At 40.8% G+C, this 14,685-nt stretch overlaps 1 protein-coding gene across 7 annotated transcripts in view; it reads right to left on the bottom strand.

Moving 5' to 3' along the window:
* Nucleotides 1–13,504, bottom strand: part of LOC139539479 (guanine nucleotide-binding protein subunit beta-4-like) — a 33,218-nt gene extending 19,714 nt beyond the window's left edge. The window contains exons 1-2 of one of the 7 annotated variants that reach the window (XM_071342459.1): nucleotides 3,210–3,408; nucleotides 1,706–1,883 (exon numbers count right to left, since the gene is read on the bottom strand). The gene's annotated coding sequence lies outside the window, so the exon portion shown is untranslated. Of the gene's footprint in view, nucleotides 1–1,705; nucleotides 1,884–2,913; nucleotides 3,014–3,209; nucleotides 3,414–13,375 lie in introns of those variants that run through there. The other 6 variants (XM_071342461.1, XM_071342466.1, XM_071342460.1 and 3 more) reach the window with 6 other exon arrangements.
* Between the last annotated feature and the right edge of the window lie 1,181 nt (nucleotides 13,505–14,685).

Below are 14,685 nucleotides of genomic sequence, written 5' to 3'. Positions count from 1 at the left end.
GGTGGATCAGAGACTCACCAGCAGCAAGAGCGACATCATTGATGTATACAGAGAAGAGAGTTGGCCCAAGAATTGAACCCTGTGGCACCCCCATAGAGACTGCCAGAGGCCCGGACAACAGGCCCTCCAATTTTACACACTGAACTCTATCAGAGAAGTAGTTGGTGAACCAGGCGAGGCAATCATTTGAGAAACCAAGGCTATTGAGTCTGCCGATGAGGATGTGGTGATTGCCTTGGCCAGGTCAATGAATACGGCTGCACAGTATTGTTTCTTATCGATGGCGGTTAAAGATATCGTTTAGGACCTTGAGCGTGGCTGAGGTGCACCCATGACCAGCTCTGAAACCAGATTGCATAACGGAGAAGGTGCAGTGGGATTCGAAATGGTCGGTAATCTGTTTGTTGACTTGGCTTTTGAAGACCTTAGAAAGGCAGGGTAGGATAGATATAGGTCTGTAGCAGTTTGGGTCAAGAGTGTCTCCCCCTCTTCCACAGCTGCTTTCCAATCTTTGGGAATCTCAGACGACACGAAAGAGAGGTTGAACAGGCTAGTAATAGGGGTTGCAACAATTTCTGCAGATAATTTTAGAAAGGGTCCAGATTGTCTAGCCCGGCTGATTTGTAGGGGTCCAGATTTTGCAGCTCTTTCAGAACATCAGCTGACTGGATTTGGGAGAAGGAGAAATGGGGAAGGCTTGGGCGAGTTGCTGTGGGGATGCAGTGCTGTTGACCGGGGTAGGGGTAGCCAGGTGGAAAGCATTGCCAGCCGTAGAAAATTGCTAATTGAAATTCTCAATTATAGTGGATTTATCGGTGGTGACAGAGTTACCTATCTTCAGTGCAGTGGGCAGCTGGGAGGAGGTGTTCTTATTCTCCATGTACTTTACAGTGTCCCATAACTTTTTTGAGTTTGTGTTGCAGGAAGCAAATTTCTGCTTGAAAAAGCTAGCCTTGGCTTTTCTAACTGCTTGTGTATATTGGTTTCTAACTTCCCTGAAAAGTTGCATATCACGGGGGCTGTTCGATGCTAATGCAGAACGCCATAGGATGTTTTTGTGTTGGTTAAGGACAGTCAGATTTGGAGAGAACCACGGGCAATATCTGTTCCTGGTTCTAAATTTCTTGAATGGGGCATGCTTATTTAAGATGGTGAGGAAGGCATTTTTTTTTTTAAACAACAGGCATCCTCTACTGACGGGATGAGGTAAATATCCTTCCAGGATACCCGGGCCAGGTCGATTATAAAGGCCTGCTCGCTGAAGTGTTTCGGGGAGCATTTGACAGTGATGAGTGGAGGTCGTTTGACCGCTGACCCATTACGGATGCAGGCAATGAGGCAGTGATCGCTGAGATCTTGGTTGAAAACAGCAGAGGTGTATTTAGAGGGCAAGTTGGTTAGGATGATATCTATGAGGATGCCTGTGTTTACAGGCTTTGGGGTGGTACCTGGTAGGTTCATTGATAATTTGTGTGAGATTGAGGGCATCCTCATAGGATGCCCTCAATGGGCATCCTATGATGGCTGGGGTGTTAAACATGTCCCAGTTTAGGTCACCTAGCAGCACGAGCTCTGAAGATAGATGGAGGGCAATCAGTTCACATATGGTGTCCAGAGCACAGCGGCAACGGCGGCAACGGTGAGAGACTTGTTTTTAGAGAGGTGGATTTTTAAAAGTAGAAGTTCAAATTGTTTGGGTACAGACCTGGATCGTAGGACAGAACTCTGCAGGCTATCTCTGCAGTAGATTGCAACACCGCCCCCTTTGGCCGTTCTATCTTGTCTGAAAATGTTGTAGTTAGGGATGGAGATTTCAGAGTTTTTGGTGGTCTTCCTAAGCCAGGATTCAGACACAGCTAGGACATCCGGGTTGGCAGAGTGTGCTAAAGCAGTGAATAAAACAAACTTAGGGAGGAGGCTTCTAATGTTAACATGCATGAAACCAAGGCTATTACAGTTACAGAAGTCATCAAAAGAGAGCGCCTGGGGAATAGGAGTGGAGCTAGGCACTGCAGGGCCTGGATTCACCTCTACATCACCAGAGGAACAGAGGAGGAGTAGGATATGAGTACGGCTAAAAGCTATGAGAATTGGTCATCTAGGACGTCCCGAACAGAGAGTAAAAGGAGCAGGTTTCTGGGGGCGATAAAATAGCTTCAAGGTATAATGTACAGACAAAGGTATGGTAGGATGTGAATACAGTGGAGGTAAACCTAGGCATTGAGTGATGATATATTGTCGTTGTATTACTGTTCTATTACAGGTCAAAGTTTACATACAATGATAACAGCATGCTGTTTACAACACTGCATTACCTCAACTGGTCTGGTTTGAGGCCTTATTAAACATGTCATGTCAGGATGTTGTTTTAAACTGTATCATACTGCAGATGTACTGTATAAACAATAACTACAGCAAAAAACAAACAGTGCACTAGTTACAAGACTAGACCACAGGCGTATTGTAAAAAACTATAGGAAAATGGCTATCATTTTAATGAGGACTGTGGATACAATCAGAGATATAGGATATATGAAAGTTCCAACTATGTTACAATATTGTTACGTTGTAACAGCACCAATCCAACACTGAACTGGGAGGTTCTTCTCTGTTCTGACAGATTCTTGAACACGTGTTGCTTTGACAAAATGAAATAGAGATATTTTATATCGCCAAACCCATATCAATGATCGTAGAAGGTATTTTCAAGACAAAATATGCAGCAAATTAAGCAATATATGCGCCCCGTTACATTAGCAGGGTTGCTACAAGTTGCCGCTCAAATGAACAGAAAGTCATCTATAATCGATTGTAATTTTTTTTAAAGAAATACCACCGGTATCTTGCTCTTACATATCTGAATGAGGCTTCGTTATTATATTCGTGAATATAGTCTATTCGTCTATAGCCTACCGTAGGTCGTTTATGTCCGTCAGACGTGCAAGGCCGCGTTTCGATAACACCGTATTATCACCAATAAAAGCTTCGGTGAGAAAAACAGTAAGCCTTGAAAGAGATATAAGTAGCTATTATGATGAACACTATTCAATACATGGGGGTTTTAATGTATCAATTCATCTCTTAATGTTTTGCAACCTCAATGCAAAACAAAGGCCGACATCAAACCCTATGGTATAGGGTGTACCCAAAGCAGGAAATAAAAGCAAGAAAATGCCAAGAGGTTCAGCTCGCTAAGCACACGTTATTACCTGAAACTTGATTTTTTTGGGGGGGGGACTGTCCACGTCGTTCCAATCAGTGTCACAAAAGTCCGTTTTCAAATGCCAAACATGGTCTCGGTTGTGAAAGAAATGTCAAGATAGCGGTATTAATTTTAAGACAATTTAACTGATTTAAAGGGCCAGGGACTCGCGCAACTCGGTCAGGATTTGACAGAATGTTCACCAACCAATCTAATCACCACACCCATGAGGAAACTGGGAACATGGCAACAGTGCGCCGAGGGGTGCACTCACAGAGATGTCGTGTATTTTAATTTGACTTATTCCTAAAACATGTTCAAACCTATTCATAAGACAATTTTTACATGTATTTCAGTGAGTTTGCTCTACTTACTTAAGTGTCCTTTTTCTTGTACAAGAATGAGCAAATCAATCGTGTCGCAATAGCTTTGTTTTACCCACAGGAAATGGTATTGTCTGTCAGCTCCCTCAATAAAAGGAAAGAACGGAGTACAAGAAACAAATAGTTACGATGATGTGCGTGAAAAGCTATTCCAGAGGTCTGGACACATTTGATATTGTTATAAAATGTTGACGGAGCTTTAACCTCCGACTGCATTTATTATTCCTTCATCATGTTGTATCGGTTACAGCTGTGGCTCTCGAGCCACACAGTGGATTGGGAAGGGAAGTGTGCAGTAAGAGGGGCGGCAGAGTGCTTTACTATCACGAAATTCCAACGTAATTCAGTGTTTACTTAAAACGTCAATCAGCAGTTGAAACAATATCAAAGCTGGTCCCCGCTCCTGTTAAAGGTAAAAAGCTGGGGTATGAGGTTGGAGAAATGTAACCACTCTCAAATTAATAACAGCTATGGATGTGAGGACTGAGCATCCATGATATCAAAATTATAATTTTTATGTTTTGAATCTATGCAGTGTTTGTTTACATTTACTTTGTTTACAAACGTTGGAGTAAAATAAGTTGATATTATTGGTTCTGATGTGGTATGACAGTTGAATTAAGCTTATAAAATAAAATGTTATTGTTCACACATATTTAGCAGATGTTATTGCGGGTGTAGCAAAATGCTTGTGTTCCTAGCTCCAACAGTACAGTGGTATCTAACAATACACACAAATCTAAAATAATGGAATGAAAATATATATAAATATTAGATCCGAGTGGCATTGACTAAAATACAGTAGAATAAAATACAGTATATACATATGAGATGAGTAAACCAGTATGTAAACATTATTAAAGTGACTAGTGTTCCATTATTAAAGTGGCCAGTGATTCCAAGTCTATGTACAGTTGAAGTCGGAAGATTACATACACTTAGGTTGGAGTTATTAAAACTTGTTTTTCAACCACTCCACATATGTCTTGTTAACAACTTATAGTTTTGGCAAGTCGGTTAGTACATCTACTTTGTGCTTGACACAAGTCATTTTTCCAACAATTGTTTACAGACAGATTATTTCACTTATAATTCACTGTATCACAATTCCAGTGGGTCAGAAGTTCACATACACTAAGTTGACTGTGCCTTTAAACAGCTTGGAAAATTCCAGAAAATGATGTCATGGCTTTAGAAGCTTCTGTTAGGCTAATTGACATAATTTGAGTCAATTGGAGGTGTACCTGTGGATGTATTTCAAGGCCTACCTTCAAACTCAGTGCCTCTTTGCTTTACATCATGGGAAAATCAAAATAAATCAGCCAAGACCTCAGAAAAAAAATTGTAGACCTCTACAAGTCTGGTTCATCCTTGGGAGCAATTTCCAAATTGACGTTAGGTTGAAAATACTGTATCGCTGAAAACTGGATGTTGACGTTTTCGTCTGACTCCGCATAGGCACAGTTTCCACATTCTAACATTTCAGCATTTGTGACAATATTAACATTTTTCACACATCCAAATCATCCAAAATTGATTGTGAAGCTCGAAAAAGTCACTTCTATATGTTTGGAACATGAACATTGTGATGACAATACAACATAACAGATGAACAGGAATGACATTTATGCCCACGGGTGGCCTAAAAAGATCGAAATCAATGCCACGCCCCTACTAAGCCACACCTCCAGTCCAGGGTTCCTCCATGAACCCTTTGAAACGTTAAAGGTTCCTCCAAGAACCTCTCAACTAACCGAAGGTTCAAATAGGAACCATTGACTAGCAATGGTTCCTTGAGGATCTCCAGGGTTCCTAGAGTCACCACTAATTCTAAGAGTGTATGATATTGTAGCGACCTTAACCCAACACCTAATGATTTTTTTAGCATTTGTGGCACAAATCCCATTCAAGTCATGGGACCGATATTATTATTTTTTGCGTTATTATGTCCAAATCATCTAAAAGTAACTCAAATTGATTGTGATGTGCCAAAAATGCTTATAATCGGTCCCATGACTTGAATGGGGATTTGTGCCACAAATGCATTTGGAAACCAAAGCATAGATTGCTGTCATACCTTGTCCGTAGACTGCTTACAGGGTAAGGAAAACAAAATGTAATTTTGGAATTTGGGTGAACTATCCTTTTAACACATCACCTAGCGACCTCATCAAGGGGTTCGTAACTCTTGGTGTAATAGTAAAAGTGTTGGTTTGACAGTCACTGAACTCGGGTTTGAGTCCCGGTCCAAATGCAGGTGTGCCATGCTTGCAGCATCATACCCAAAAAGACCCGAGGCTGTAATCGCTGCCAAAGGTACTTCAACAAAGTACTGAGTAAAGGGTCTGAATACTTATGTAAATGTGATATTTCAGTGTTTTTATTCGTGATAAATTTGCTAAAATTTCTAAAAACGTGCTTTTGTTTTGTCATTATGGGGTTATTGTGTGTAGATTGATGAGGGGGGGAAACAATTTAATCAATTTTAGAATAATTCTGTAACGTAACAAAATGTGAAAAAAGTGGAAGATGTCTGAATACTTTCTGAATGCACCATAACAGCCTAACTACCTATCAAGCAACATTTTGGACTAAAACATTACAATCCTGTTGCTGCAGGATTATTTTGCTATGATAATAATTGTAAAAAGAAGATCTGACATCTGTATCAAGTCAGTAAACTGAAATGCCTCCCAGTGGATGTATTTCTCTCATGCTTGGTAGTTGCTTCATCCAACAGATGTGAAAGGGTGAAATAGCAATGGCATTTAACATCTTAGATCACATCAAACCCCCAACCATCTTGTGGGTATCATCCACCCACTATTAAAGGAGTTTATTAGCCAACTGAAATCAGAGTCAAGATGTCCAGCAAGCAGCACATCATTCTCCAATCAGGTCCCTTGGTCGATTGCTTGGCAACCAAAAGGAGAGGGAGGGAGCGAATTGACACTGTAAAAATAGAACATCAATAACTTGGTGTCCTGACAAAAAGATGCAGCAGAAGCTATACATAGTCTCAGAGTCCTGAACCAGGTACCCTGCCTGTACAGTATATCTCTATTGTCTTCCAGCCATGATTGACAGATACAGTAACACTTCATAAACACTTAGGAGAAACTGGGGAATTCGGCTTGCTGAAATACTGTATCTGATAAAGATGATGCATTGATATCCTTAATTTAAAAAGTTCCTCTTGCTTGCTAGAGCTCATTGACATATGGTAAAAACTGTAGTGTAGGTAAAAGAAGTAGCCACGGCCTACTTTAATAAAATAAACACAATATACAATAATAACACACACGCTATTGCTAATTAAGGCCAGGCTTCACAGGCTGAAATTACATTTTTGCATCTACCTATACATTTTGAGGTTTGTTTGTGTTTTGGTCCATTAATATTAGTATTTTCAAAAAGTTAACATAAACATTTCAAAAACTTCATGGAAATGTATATTTTCTTTAGTTCATCATACAACTGTCATCAACATTTTAATTTAAATTTTATCCACTTTAAAGTGGACTTAGATCAATAATTTCGATTTGCATTTAAAGTACATGTCTAATATTTTACAGATAGAAAGATGAAAGAAGAATTCATCTGCTCTGGACAAGTTAGAGTGTCTTAACAAAACGAAAACAAAATATTTAGGCGGACTTCATCCAGTGTCCCAATTTTTTGGGGGGGCATAATATGACATTTTTTGAATATTTAATTGGATATCGCCTCAGTTGCATATTTTAATAAAATATTTCCTATTTTTCTATTTGTGCCTACATTCAACTGGCTTACAGTGCATTCGGAAAGTATTCAGACCACTTTCACTTTTTCAACATTTTGTTACATTACAGCCTTGTTCTAAAATTTATTTAATTGCTTTTTCCCCCTCATCAATCTACACACAATACCCCATAATGACAAAGCAAAAACAGGTTTTTAGACATTTTTGCAAATGTATTACAAATAAAAAACACTGAAATATCACATCTACATAAGTATTCAGACCTTTTACTCAGTACTTTGTTGAATCGCCTTTGGCAGTGATTACAGCGTCGAGTCTTCTTGGGTATGAAGCTACAAGCTTGGCCCACCTGTATTTGAGGAATTGCTCCCATTCTTCTCTGCAGATCCTCTCAAGCTCTGTCAGGTTGGATGGGGAGTGTTGCTGCACAGCTATTTTCAGATCTCTCCAGAGATGTTCGATCAGGTTCAAGTCCAGGCTCTGGCTGGGCCACTCAAGGACATTCAGAGACTTGTCCCGAAGCCACTCCTGTGTTGTCTTGGATCTGTGCTTAGGGTCGTTGTCCTGTTGGAAGGTGAACCTTCGCCCCAGGTTTTCATCAAGGATCTCTCTGTACTTTGCAGCGTTCATCTTTCCCTCGATCCTGACTGGTCCCTGCCACCGAAAAACCTCTGCCACCATCATGCTTCACCGTAGGGATGGTGCCAGGTTTCCTCCAGACGTGACACTTGGCATTCAGGCCATAGAGTTCAATCTTGGTTTCAACAGACCAGAGAATCTTGTTTCTCATGGTCTGAGAGTCCTTTAGATGCCTTTTGGCAAACTCCAAGCGGCTGTCATGTGCCTTTTACCGAGGAGTGGCTTCCGTCTGAGCACTCTAACATAAAGTCCTAATTGGTGGTGTGCTGCAGAGATGGTTGTCCTTCTGGAAAGTTCTCCCATCTCCTCAGAGGAACTCTGGAGCTCTGTCAGAGTGACCATCGGGTTCTTGGTCACCTCCCTGACAAAGGCCCTTCTCCCCCGATTGCTCAGTTTGGCCAGGCAGCCAACTCTCGGAAGAGTTTTGGTGGTTCCAAACTTCTTCCATTTAAGAATGATGGAGGCCACTGTGTTTTTGGGGACCTTCAATGCTGCAGACATTTTTTGCTACCCTGCCCCAGATCTGTGCCTCGACACAATCCTGTCTCGGAGCTCTACGGACATTTCCTTCGACCTCATGGCTTGGTTTTTGCTCTGACATGCATTGTCAACTGTGGGACCTTATATAGACAGGTGTGTGACTTTCCAAATCATGTCCAATCAATTGAATTTACCACAGGTGGACTCCAATCAAGTTGTAGAAACATCTCAAGGATGATCAATGGAAACAGGATGCACCTGAGCTCAATTTTGAGTCTCATAGCAAAGGGTCTAAATACTTATGTAAATAAGGTATTTCTGTTTTTAATATTTAATACATTTACAAAAAAAAATGTAAACCTGTTTTCACTTTGTCATTATGGGATATTGTGTGTAGATTGCTGAGGGAAATTTTTTTATTTAATCAATTGTAGAATAATTCTGTAACGTAACAAAATGTGGAAAAAGGGAAGGAGCCTGAATACTTTCTGAATGCACTGTAAGTTGATTGTGATATGATTAAGGGGAGAAATTACCCTATTAGGGTGTGGTGTCTGGCCTTAATCGCCTGCAACAAGCAATAATACCAGATCACATCATCTCATGTTGAACTACATTACTACCACTTTAAGGCGCATAATACCCTTGGAGGACTGCTCCAAAACAGCCATTAACACAATATGTAGCTAGGTGCCAGAGGACGGCTGGTGGGAAGAGCTATAGAAGTACGGGCTCATTGTAATGACTGGAATGGAATAAATAGAACGGTATAAACACATCAAACATATGGAAACCACGTTTTGACTCTGTTCCATTAATTCCATTCCAGACATTACAATGAGCATGTTGTAATGACTCCTATTTTAATGACTGGAATGGAATAAATAGAACGGTATAAACACATCAAATATATGGAAACCACGTTTTGCCTCCGTTCCATTTATTCCATTCCAGACATTACAATGAGCATGTCCTCCTATCCCACCAGCCTCCTCTGCTAGGTGCCCAAGTTAGGATAAGATAAGAAGCACTAATGAGATATGAAGTTAGGATGAGATATCATGTTAGGATGAGATGAGAAGCACTAACGAGATATCACGTTAGGATGAGATGAGAAGCACTAACGAGATATCACGTTAGGATGAGATGAGAAGCACTAACGAGATATCATGTTAGGATGAGATGAGAAGCACTATTGAGATATCATGCCAGAACAGCTTTTAATATGCTATTTTTATGTGCATTCCCATGTTTTTTTCTTCATGCCCTGATGTACTTCAATGGCCTACATGTATTATGACCACTGTATCAAAGGCAATTAAAACATGTACAAAGAGTAAACCCTGTCTTGTCCACCAGACATATCTCCCGGGGAGGATGGATGTTGCCCGGGCAACCCTCATAAATGGCAAATGACGTCAAGTAGGTAGGTGAAATACTAGGGAGAGCCAGAGCTTCTATGCATAATGGATCATTAAAAAAAAGGGGGGAAAAGGCCCTCTTGAAGAGCGCTGAAGTGACTTAAAATATGTCCAGTACCTCCCTCTCTGCAACTCTCCATCTGTGGAGGAGAATAGATGTTGATACGCCCAGCGTTCCACATGCTTTCACCGCCCTGGCGTGGCCTGACCCATTTAAAATAAGCCATTTGGAACAACTATTCAGCAACCATCTGGTGAACTGTAAAATAAATGCTTTATAATTTATATAATTTGACATCCATGGTTTTGAGATGGCTGGTCTAGGTTTCTATGTGCTCATTGCTGATCTATACACTGGTCTTTTTTTTATATGAACCTGCTCTGTTAGCTGTATTTCTACATGGGAATGTACAAAATGATATTGTGTGTGTATACTGTGTATACTCACTGAAACTCAGTCTATGTAACTGCAAAGACAATAAGATAGATCAACCTTGCTCCCTATCCCAAACCTGATAAACCCTCTAACCCATTTCAGAGGGACACACTGCTGTTTTCCAAAACAAATCATCAATCGCAATATCTTGAAAATGTTATAGAGTGTAACTACTATGTTCCCATGGAAGGTTCTGGTCTTATCTCTGTGCTATTGTTGGCCCATAAGAGACACAGTGGCAGCTTTCTGAAGTGTCCTCGTCATTTCTGTGATAATGCCTCTCGTGCAGTGTCGAAGTCACACACTCAAGAAGCGTGACACAGATAGTGATAGTGCAACTCAGTATACAGATGGAACGGGCCAAGTAATTACCATATGTGGTCTATAATGGGCCAAGTAACCACCAGATGTGGTCTACAATGGGCCAAGTAACCACCAGATGTGGTCTACAATGGGCCAAGTAACCACCAGATGTGGTCTACAATGGGCCAAGTAACCACCATATGTGGTCTACAATGGGCCAAGTAACCACCAGATGTGGTCTACAATGGGCCAAGTAACCACCAGATGTGGTCTACAATGGGCCAAGTAACCACAAGATGTGGTCTATAATGGGCCAAATATCCACCAGATGTGGTCTACAATTGGCCAAGTAACCACAAGATGTGGTCTATAATGGGCCAAGTAACCACCAGATGTAGTTTACAATGGGCCAAGTAATCACCAGATGTAGTCTACGATGGACCAAGTATCCACCAGATGTAGTCTACAATGGGCCAAGTAATCTAATCACCAGATGTAGTCTACAATGGGCCAAGTAACCACCATATGTAATCTACAATGGGCCAAGTAACCACCAGATGTAGTCTACAATGGGCAAAGTAACCACCAGATGTAGTCTACAATGGGCCAAGTAACCACCAGATGTAGTCTACAATGGGCCAAGTAATCACCATATGTAGTCTACAATGGGCCAAGTATCCACCAGATGTAATCTACAATGGGCCAAGTAACCACCAGATGTAGTCTACAATGGGCCAAGTAACCACCAGATGTAGTATACAAGCTCCTCAGAGGGAGCTTCAATAGATACATTTTTTCTTTACCCTAATTGTCATCTGACCCTTTTTGTTGAAGATTCAAGTCTTCATTGGGCCAAGTAATCACCAGATGTGGTCTACAATGGGTCAAGTAACCACCAGATGTAGTCTACAATAGGCCAAATAACCACCAGATGTGGTCTACAATGGGTCAAGTAATCACCAGATGTAGTCTACATTGGGCCAAGTAATCACCAGATGTGGTCTACATTGGGCCAAGTAATCACCAGATGTGGTCTACAATGGGCCAAGTAATCACCAGATGTAGTCTACAATGGGCCAAGTAACCACCATATGTGGTCTACAATGGGTCAAGTAACCACCAGATGTAGTCTACAATAGGCCAAATAACCACCAGATGTGGTCTACAATGGGTCAAGTAATCACCAGATGTAGTCTACAATGGGCCAAGTAACCACCATATGTGGTCTACAATGGGTCAAGTAACCACCAGATGTAGTCTACAATAGGCCAAATAACCACCAGATGTGGTCTACAATGGGTCAAGTAATCACCAGATGTAGTCTACAATGGGTCAAGTAACCACCATATGTGGTCTACAATGGGCCAAGTAACCACCAGATGTAATCTACAATGGGCCAAGTAACCACCAGATGTAGTCTACAATGGGCCAAGTAATCACCAGATGTGGTCTACATTGGGCCAAGTAATCACCAGATGTGGTCTACATTGGGCCAAGTAATCACCAGATGTGGTCTACATTGGGCCAAGTAATCACCAGATGTGGTTTACAATGGGCCAAGTAATCACCAGATGTGGTCTACATTGGGCCAAGTAATCACCAGATGTGGTCTACATTGGGCCAAGTAATCACCAGATGTGGTCTACATTGGGCCAAGTAATCACCAGATGTGGTCTACAATGGGCCAAGTAATCACCAGATGTAGTCTAATATGCCTCAGGATAAACACAGGCACATACTCTGGAAAGTTGCTTTGGTGCCCTACTTGAAATGGTTCCAATGTTTGTGGAAGAACCTATGAGCAGAGAGCAGTGTTTCCATATACAGTAGTCAACAGACCATATTTGAGGAGAAGTAGCCTCTTAAACTGCATGAGTATTTTGCTTTGTTTTTAAGGAGGAAGCTGAAGAGACTGTGAGAAGAAGTGAGAAAAGGCGTGTAGCACAAGGGGGTTCCCAGTTAGACTTGCTCAAAACAGGGATGCAATAAAATTAAAAAAACAGGACATGAGCTGACCTGCTGTACTTTTCCTACGAAATATCCTGAGTCACTGAAATGCCCTGAGTCACTGAAATGTCCTGAAATGTTCAGCTCTCACTGAAATGTTCAACTTTCTCTGAAATATTCAATACTCACTGAAATGTTCAACTTTCTCTGAAATGTTCAATACTCACTGAAATGTTCAACTTTCTCTGAAATGTTCAGTTCTCACTGAAATGTTCAACTTTCTCTGAAATGTAAAATTCTCTCTGAAATGTTCAACTCTCACTGAAATGTTCAAACTCTTTTTCAGAAATTAGGAAAAGGTCATTCCAGTTTCCAGAATTGACAGTAACTGTTCTGGATTCTATTGACTGTCAAGATAAAAAAATATATATATTTCCACTTGGCCGCCCTCTCTAGTCATCAAATAATAATACAAAAAGGACTGCGCATCTCTTCACAGTCGAAACCCTGTGATACCCGATTACTAATTTATTAGTAGGCATAAGCCCGCAATTAATTTGATTTGACATTTTGGTGCACACCAGGCTCAAGACACACGATAAGACCAAGGCATTACCTCAGACTTTGATACCACACACACACACACACGCAAATACACAAATAAATACACACACATACGCACACACACATCCCACCCACCACACCTTGCTTGAAGCAACACACACAACTGATCTGTCTGGCTTACCTACTACACACATTTCTCAAGCCATAAATCCACACAACAAAAAACAGGATTGACAGTAAAATGCATTCAGCTTTTACCTTTTTTTCTCAGTGTAGATAAGTGGGAGAGGAAGTAGGCGTTTTCCACATATGTCCTTAAGTGCATAGACTGTAAGCAGAGACGGTGTGAGGTTTTAGTTCTTCCTCTACACTCAGTGACTAAATATTGCAAGGAAGAGCAGTTATGTAGACAGCTGATGCATGAGGCAGAGGGCTGGGTGTGTGTGTGTGTGTGGGGGGGGGGGCTGAGGAAAAGAGAAAGTGGGGGGAGAAGTATTTCTTTTTTTAAAGGGACAGAACTTTATTTCTGAGAGGTAGGCAGCTTGACAATGTCAATCATTAAAATACTATGCAATTTATATGATGCAACTGTCAGAGCTGAAACCTGATTCAATAAATAACCTGGTCACAATATGCAAAGACATTATATGGCTACTATAAATTATAAGGTCTTTGACAGACAGTTGCCCTACTTTGGATGGGCGATATGAACAAAAACCCATATCACGATAAATTAACTGAATTATAACGTTTACGATAAATACAATGATAAGTTTATAACATTAATGTGCACCAGTTCGTCTACTATTGTATATTACCGTACCCTTAGACCTACTACTACTACTGCTGCTACTGCTACTGCTACTACTACTGCTGCTACTGCTGCTGCTACTGCTACTACTACTACTACTACTACTACTACTACTACTACTACTACTACTACTACTACTACTACTTAACAATAGCCCTTAGCACATATTAGCAGACTGATTTAATTTCAAACTTCACATTGATCTACTATAGGCTACTTATCGAAATTATCGTTATCAGTCAAATGTCCTTGATAAAATAGTTGGTATGGTCTGAGTCGATAATTTTCAGATTATCGTCCAAGGTCTATGCTGTACCCATTGACCGTCAAACAATAAGGTCCATTACTAGTCTAAAACAAATGAACCAATATGATCAATTTGACAGTTTATTTGATTAAATATAGTGATTGAACTCCACTGCTGCTGAAAATGTATTGATATCTTTGTGTAAAAATGGTTCGACCACTTCTGACTAATTACTTTTTTTCAATTGACCTCCTGAGTGGCGCAGTGCATCTCAGTGCTAGTGGTGTCACCACAGACCCTGGTTCAATTACAGGCTGTATCACAACTGGCCATGATTGGGAGGCCCATAGAGCGGTACACAATTGGCCCAGCGTCATCCGGGTTAGGGTTTGGCCGGGGTAGGCCGTCGTTGTAAATAAGAGTTTGTTCTTAACTGACTTGCCTAGTTAAATAAAAATAAAAACGTATTCAAGTCTTCAACCACTAGGGGCTGTTGGGTTCACTCCTTCC

This window comes from Salvelinus alpinus, chromosome 15 (genome assembly GCF_045679555.1).
Source record: "Salvelinus alpinus chromosome 15, SLU_Salpinus.1, whole genome shotgun sequence".
In the NCBI taxonomy this organism is placed as follows: Eukaryota; Metazoa; Chordata; class Actinopteri; order Salmoniformes; family Salmonidae; genus Salvelinus; species Salvelinus alpinus.
This window is presented reverse-complemented; position numbering and strand designations above follow the sequence as displayed.